The 8694-nt window shown below is 31.3% G+C and overlaps 1 long non-coding RNA gene across 1 annotated transcript; it reads left to right on the forward strand.

Annotated features, from left to right (window-relative positions):
- Positions 1-835: 835 nt before the first annotated feature.
- LOC107866163 lies at positions 836-2087 on the forward strand. The gene is made up of 2 exons (XR_007053608.1): positions 836-1272; positions 1885-2087. It is a non-coding gene; the product is annotated as an uncharacterized LOC107866163 (long non-coding RNA).
- Positions 2088-8694: the final 6607 nt, after the last annotated feature.

The raw sequence follows: 8694 nt of genomic DNA on the forward strand, positions 1-8694 counted from the left end.
AAATTGATATTAAAAAATTGAAAGTTTTGTGTGAAAATGTGGCAGAAAAAATTGAGTGAAGTGGAGAGAAATTAATGATGAAAACCCTAGAGAGAGATAATTGGTTATTTACTTAGTGTAGATTATTTGTATATGAGGGCTCACATAAAAAATATTTTCTCTCCATTTCTAAAAGAATGGCCTACTTTGACTTGATACAAAGTTTAAGAAAATAAAGAAGACTTCTGAATCTTGTGGCATTAAATTAAAATGATGTCAAATATATCAAAATATCTTTTAATTTTGTGGTCCTAAACATGTCATGTGGAAAGTTGAAATTAGGTATTGCCAAAAATGAAAAGGGGTCATTCTTTTTTTAAACGGACTAAAAAGGAAAGTAGTTCATTCTTTTTTAAATGGAGGGAGTATAAAACTAACAAATAACCATGTAAGGTAATTATTTTAAACCTTAATCATCTAGGTAATTAAGTACTTATTTTATCTATGAAATGTAATTTTTTATTTTTTTCACACGAATATTAATTTTTTTTTTTTTTGATAAGTAGAGATGCATTAGTAAAGAAAGGCAAGAAAACACAGTTAAGAACTCAGTTCGGCTCCAGTACAAAAGACAAATGACGCGTAGATGGAGTCGCCCTATCATTTGAAACTAACCTAGAGAAGGACTTGCCTTCCATATCGTCCCAAACAGAGTGGGCCCCAAAAGTGGGTGGAGTGGCAAAGATTTTACAAGAGGTTCAAAAATCACATTTAGAGTCTTCCTTTGCTAATGCATCTGCAACTTTATTTTGTTCCCGATAATTATGCTGGACGGATGAACTTCCTAACCTTCTGAGCATCCATCTGCAGTCACAAAGAAAAGGGTTATCATCTTTCAACATTTTAATAACATCCTCTCTAAGTTTTAATAATGAGAGGCACAAGATTGTGATCAATAACAAGTTAAAGACGGTGTGAATGACTAAGATTTTCATAAGGTTGTTCGTAGAGTGGAGGTAGCTTTGGGAGTAACCAAGAACCCAGCTACCAGTAGAGTTTCGGAAAACACCACCTATATATTTCAACATGTGTGCTTCATACAATAATAATGAAGTTGAGGGTAGTTCTGAAATTTCACTCTATTTTTTTTACGTGGCCTTCAACTTGCCACTAAGTTTGCACGTATACCATTTCCATTGTTATAACTTCGCCGACCTACCACGCACCAGATGTGGAGATGAAGGATATAATCATTTATCCCCAAGCTACAGAGTTTCACTTCAACAAAACAAGGTCAGATTATTCTCTATAGAAATATGTTGTTCTCTTTTCATTATTTTAATTTTTAATTCATAGTGATTTTTAATTGAAAATGTTTATGTGGGTTTTCAAGGATCAGTTATGTGAGCACTTGATATAATCATGGAGAGAATCAACAATATGTTTGTCTTAACTTAATAAAGAGATCCAGAACTTTAATTCCTCAAATTGCAGATATCTTTGAAGCTCTCTAATGTTTAAATTGTTCATGCATAATCATTTAAAAATTCCTATATTCTTATAATTGTTCTGTGAGTGCACATATGGACAGACAATATGTGAAATTGAATTTACCTCGAGTATGTTGAATTATACAAATTGATGCAATCAGATTAAAAAGAAGCCTTTTTAACCCGAGCACGAGCAAATCATACTGAATCTGAGCATTAGGTATTCTGCTGCCAGTTCAAGCACCGCTAAATCAGCTAATACATTATTTAAGAAACGTGTCTTTCATCCCAAAATTAAATAAGCCACGTATTATTTGGGTCAAGTCTACCTTTTTTTCTTCTTAAGCTGCATATATGATATCTTTGTAAGGGTTTTCCTGAATGTGATTTGAGTTGCTGGGATTGAATTTGATAGGGATATAGGTCTATCCTCTTGCTACGAAGGATGCTGATCAAGTGAAGTGAAAGGGGAAGAGTGAATCATGTTGTCGGTGCTGAGCTCTCCAATTCTTTATCAGCTAACAATGTCTTGGATTCTCTGGTTGGTTTCATGTTTTTCCTTATTTAGGATTATGTATAAAACTTTAAAAATTGATTGTGAAACCAAAAATTTGTTAAGACTTTTTTGTTCTTTCATTCAAGCTTGAATGTTGCCTCTTCAAGTTCTGATATTGATACGATAAAAACTTGGATCGTATCAAAAAGAAGTCAAAACAGTCCACAAACAAAGGGAAACCCGAGAGCAACACAAACACAATTCTCGGCTCCAACAACAACAAGAAACAAGGTGTAAATGACTAACAATAACAAGGGATAAACAACATTATAATAAGAAGAACCACAATAGGATAACAACAATCCAACAATTACAAGATTACAAGAACAACAAGAACGAACGGTTTTCCTAGATAACACTAACTAAGATATGAAATGTAGAGATAGATAGTGAGACATACACTACAATAAGACCCAAGAACCCAAAGATATATTAAATCTAAGGACCCCTAAGACTTACAATAGCAACACCACTCTTACGAAGATACGAGAGGGATTCCACCGCTCAAGCACCATCGTTTCCAAGCAATACACATTCACAAGTGAGTCCACACTTGCTCATGTCCTAGTTTCGGCCTAGGGAGGCTCTCTCTCAAGAGAAGTGTTCTTTCATCAATATTCAATAACTAATGAATTAAAACCCTATCATGTACTATTTATAGACTTATTACAATAAGAGGTCAAAAGACAAAAGAGCCCTTTAATGAAAAGGGCACAAAATAGGCGCCCATGGAGTGTGTGTTGGGGTGACTTTGTGCACACCAAGGTCCTTCTTCACACTTTAATTTGTACACTCCCTCGATTGCATTCAAAATACTCAAAAACGTCCATTGTCATGATCGTGCCCGTATCAGATATTTTCCTCATTGATTGCACTATCATCTCCAACGATGCATTGTTGGTTTCTCAATAGCATGTATGTCATTGATTGCTTTAGTACTTTCAAGAAAGGGGACTTTAACTTATGTTACTGTGGACAGCAGAATATTTCATTTGTTCTGAGTAGACTTATTTAATTTATTTATCTTAAGCGCAATATTTACAAAAAGATGAAAAGGATAGAGGGTAAAACACCCATTTGGAACTGGCAGACTATTGCATGTCATATTGTGCATCTCCTTTATCATATAGAATTAGATGATGCACATCTTGAAAATATCCTGTTTCATTTTGGACATTTCGGAGACGTAATTAAGCCTACAATAACATATCTACCTTCACGACAATGTTCCATGCCCATTATAAAACAAAAGGGAAATACTATAATATGAGCAAAAGTTTGACTTGTGGGAAGCTAAAACAAGAATTAAGTGATGATATGAAAACAACTTATATTTTAAAAAGTTTCACATACTATAAATGGAGTTAAACTCCAATTGCACTCATCTTAAAGGAAATAACAAATAGCGTTTTGTAGTCTAAGCTGATATATGAAAAGATCTGTGTGTACTTGTGTTGACTTGGCTACATCAAACAAACTCGACAAAGAACCGCACGGTCACCAAAGAAAGCAACAAATGCAAACTTAAACAAGTTGTCACAAGGGAAGTCTGAAAGGTATTCTCTGCACTTGTTTTCTACCTTTTTAATATATTCGACTTTTTTCCTTCATGAGATAGGATTTGGATCACTTTTGGTTCTTGGATGGGAAAAAAAGGGGGAAATATGCTTTTCTTCTAGACAGATGACGGCTTATGTAGCGACATTCTTTCTTGGTCTTTGGATTTGGACTTCTATATCCTTGAAAGCAGCCTTGAAATTATAAAGTTTGAAAAGTGAGGCCAGAGAGACTATGCACTTGTAGATATGTATTTATGACTACATTTACAAGTAGCTAATCTGAGAGGCAGTTATGAGTATAAGCCGAAGGATTTTTGATTAAAAATATAAATATCACTTATACTCTGTTCTTCGGTTTATGTTAGATGTGGCAAAAAGAAACAATGAAAATTAAGATGTTGTTGCAAAGAGCTGGGCTTGACTTTTACTCTTTTCATCTTTTTTTCAATTTGTTGGTTTCTTGCTGGAACCAGTTAAGTACTGAGCTCTAATTTCATCACCTACTTGATCCCTCTTTTCTGTTGTGCATTTGATTGGTTTTACAGTTTCAACCGACTGTCAGTTACTTACAACCCAACATAACATCAAGCAAGCAGGACATTGTAAGATGCATATGTGAGCGTTGCCTGTTGTGTTATGGCCCATCATCCCTTTTAAGTCTTATTCTTTTTGTCTTTGAACCAAAAAAAAAAGTCTCAACATTTTTGTTAAGGATAAGACTTATTGGATTGTTGTCTTTGTAAAGCAGTAATAATGTTGTTTGTTTTAAATGTATGCAAGCGTGTTTGTAAATATTTCAGCTCTTTTTGTCTGACCTATGATTTAATAGCTGCTTCAAGACATCACAAACCGGCTACTAGAGGTTTTTCATTAATCTCAAGTGTAGAAATAGGAGTATCATTGTTATTCTGAAATATGAAATGGGGCAAGCTGGTAGCGCTGTGTTGGTGGATTACATGGTTCTATTGTATTCGTGCAAGCTGATCTTAACAGCTTTTCAGATGTTGTTGGGCATGCTACCCGATTTATAACTGGCTCACTTGATTTTTTGAATTGTTCCATGAGAGTTTCTGCTCTGATTTCAGCATCTTCTGATAATATATTGCAGATATCTTTCAAAAAAAAAAAACTGTTATAATTGTGACAAACTATTATTTCTTGGTTTTGTTGTCAGTGAAATATCTTTTTAGAATATGATGGGCACATGGTTGGGCCAATGATTGCCACTTGTCTGATTTGATTGTATAATTGTGTCTTGTTGCACTCGAAGGATGGCATAATCCTCTTGTCTCAATTTTTTTTTTTTTAACTTTTTTCCATATCAAGAATGAGATATGGGATTCTTTTCTTATATGTGCGAATCTAACAACATATTTTCCCTTACAATCTCATCACGTGTAAATGAGAAGGAACATATTTTCACAGGTGCTTTTAGCCAAATGTTGTTGAGAAGTAATGAAAAGAAAATGCAGAACAAAAACTACACCATCATTTTCACTTCTCAATATGTAAATAGTGTATAACATCAACGGATGGGTTGCTCGCCCCCGAATGGGACCCTACACGGCGCGAATCCGAATTCGTCGGACTCCGATGCGGGTACCAGACACCTGGAAAACCAAAAAAAAAAAAAAGTGTATAACATCTACATATGCAATATAAATAATACATTCACTAATATAAACTTTTATAACATTTGCCAGCGGTATAATTTCTATATGTAAGTACTTTATGCGTTTAGCTAACAAAAACATTCTAACGTTGGGCCCGTGCCATCACTATCTAGTATTAATACAACTTATCAAATCCAAATGATCCCTTTACATTTTGTTAGGATGTTTGGATGGTGGTTTGTCATAATTTCATAATGTACGGTATGGTATTGTATTGTACAGTATAATACAATACAATGTCTGAATGGACTGTATCGTTCACTATTGTTTGATAACAATTTTATTGTTTGGTTTGACGGTATGGTATTGTATCGTAACTGGTAAGTTTACTAAAATGTCCATAATTATTATAAATGTTAAATTTATCAATAATTGTTAATAAAATAATTTTCTTCCTGCTAATCTGTCATAAATTATGCCATATAAATATATTAAGTTGTTATATTCTTGTAAATTTTAACAAAATCAATTTTAAGAGTAGATCAAATTAAATGTAATCAGATTCATTTTTATAACAAAATATTTTATTTTCTTTTGGTGTTTTGAAACGTGAGAAGCAACGACAAGTACAAAATTTGAATGTATTTTGTATGTATGCTACGATGTATTTGGTATGGAATACAAAAAATAATCTAGGATAACAAATTATTTCTTACTTATTTTTTATTTTCATTAAGAAAATAAAAAAAATACTTTTTTAAAATATTTATATATATATATTTAACACAAAATAATGAAAACGAATAAGATAAGGGGGTAGGTAAAAAAAATTATGAATTTTTTGCTAAAAAAATATTTGGGATATGGTAGTGGAGTGGGGTAAAAAAATATTTGGGATGTGGTAGTGGAGTGGGGCTCGAGGATAAGGGTAGGGATGGGATAAGAAAAAAGTTTTGAATTTTTTAAAAAATAAATTAATATTTCTTTGTGGGTGGGTGCATGGAAGGGGGCTGGTAGGAGGTGGTGGTAGGATAACAATTTAAAAAAAAAAAAAAAAAATTGTAAGAGGGGCTGATAAGTGGTGGAAGACGGGGAGGGGTGGGGTGAGAAATGAAATTTTTTTAAAAAGAATTGGGGTAGGGTTGTGGTCAGTGTAGGGGGTGGAATAAGAAAAAGGTTTAAAATTTTCTAAAGAAGAAGGGAGGGGTCGGGATGGCTCGTGGGGATCAGAATAGGAGGTGAAGTTAAATAATATACGGTAAAGGATAAAATAGGATTCTATAAAATTAAATAAAGGCATAATTGAAAAAAAAAAAAAAAGCAAATCATGGAACACCACAAAATTAGTGATTATATAAAATGACGATTTTCATGGTTATCAGACCATGAAATTAAATCATATCATACCATATATTTTTAAAAACAATCAAAACAAATATGATTCTCTTGATAATCATATCATACCATACTATAGAAAATCACCATCCGAACAGTGTATTAAGATCATTACCGGAATAGTATCAAACAGTGACGGAGTCAAAATTTTTAATAAGGAGATTTAAAATAAAAAAAAAAAGTAAGCACACGAACTAACTGAAGGGGGTTCAACATCAACTATATATACATAAAAATAATTTTAACTATATATAAATAGTATAATTTTCTATCGAAGGAGATTCGGATGAATTTCTAACTACAAAATGGCTCCGCCACTGATATTAAAGCATTTAAAAACGACTAACTTTTTAACTTGCCGTTTATGTTGCCAAGAAAAAAAACTCAACTCTTGCTATTTATGCATTTAAGTTGTATTTTCAATTTTGTCGTGTTTAGTTGATTAGAATATTTTTTTTATTTCTCCCTCGCCGTCCCATACCATGTCGCCCCTTGACTACCCGTAGCCCCTCGAATTCTCATCTGACACCTCATCACACTAATATATATTTTCTCCGTTTAAAAAAGAAGAACCTAATTTGAATTGATGCAGAGTTTAAAAAATCAAAAAAAAAAAAAAAATTTAATCTTGTGGTATTGAATTAAAGATATGTCAAATATATCAAAATATCCTTCAATCTTGTGGTCTTAAACATGCCACACGTGAAAAATTAAAATTAAAAAGTTGTCAAAAAGGAAAGGATTATTCTTTTTGAAACGGATTAAAAAGAAAAATAGTTCATTCTTTTTTAAACGGAGGGAGTATAGTGTTTTCCTAAATTATATGTACCTATTTTTGAAATAATAATTGTATTTATTTATCATATATCCAAAAAGTAAAAAAGAAATTTAATGTTTTTCAAGAAAATCTTTTAGAAAATATTTTCCTTTGTGCCAAACATTTGAGTAAGATATCAAAAATATTCACAAGTCACGTAAACATCCTGTCACAAATAGTTGTTTTCAAAAGTAACTATTTTTCGTATGAGTAATTGAATAATTATTTCAACGATCTATAATAGTGTTAGATTTTGTTCAGTTACTATTGTCAAATCAATGTGGATGCTTATGCGGCCAAAAAAATTACTCAAAAAATATAATTTTAAATGGAGTAAAATTGCATATACACTTATCCTTCTTAACTCCAATCATGAAATTACTCGTGCGTGTTCGTTAGGTATGTATGTTGTATACTTTCGGGGGGCACATATTCACATATATATTTCAATTGCATACAACAGTGTGATTCAACCATATAAATTAGACACATTCAATTTAAATTTTAAAAAAATAAAAACTTTTGCTCATACCTTCATAAATAGATGATTAAATTAACCATATAAAATTTGTCACCGCCTTCAAGTATACATATCAACTTCAAGTTGAAAATATCTAAGGCTTTACAACTTATTGAGTAAATGTGTATAATTAAAAAAATGACATATTTTATGTCATTAACTCTAATTTCTATATTATAGAAGCATTGGTGTTGGCGTTGGTTTGGACATGTTTGCTTCAGCAGGTTGCTTGCTCCGTGATTTTACTATATCACTCCTAATTAATTATTATAATTATTTATATATTACAAAATTAATAATATTTAATATAAAAAGTAACATAGGCATTTATGGTATGCCTACTTTAGCTGTTTCAATCGTAATTTTATTAAATATCACTCCTAATTAATTTTTATAAGTCATCTAAGTATTAAAAAATAATAATATTTAAAAGAAAAAATAAAAATAGATATAAAATAACAAAATTAAATCTTGATATTTTAAATTAACTTGACGTCTTATATGAGACCCACTTAAATTTTTTTCGCAAATATTTTTTATAAATAACTTTGCTATATCACCTTTTTACTAAATATCTCCCTTAATTAATTATTATAAGTCATCTAAGTTGAAAAAAAAAAGTCATCTAAGTATTAAAAAATTAATAATATTTAATAAAAAAATAATATAGACATAAAATAAAAAAATTAACCCTTAATGTTTTAAATTAACTTGACCTTTTATGTGAGGCTCACTTAAATTTTTTTCACAAAATATTTTTTATAG

The sequence above is a fragment of the Capsicum annuum genome, chromosome 3 (genome assembly GCF_002878395.1).
Source record: "Capsicum annuum cultivar UCD-10X-F1 chromosome 3, UCD10Xv1.1, whole genome shotgun sequence".
Taxonomy (NCBI): domain Eukaryota; kingdom Viridiplantae; phylum Streptophyta; class Magnoliopsida; order Solanales; family Solanaceae; genus Capsicum; species Capsicum annuum.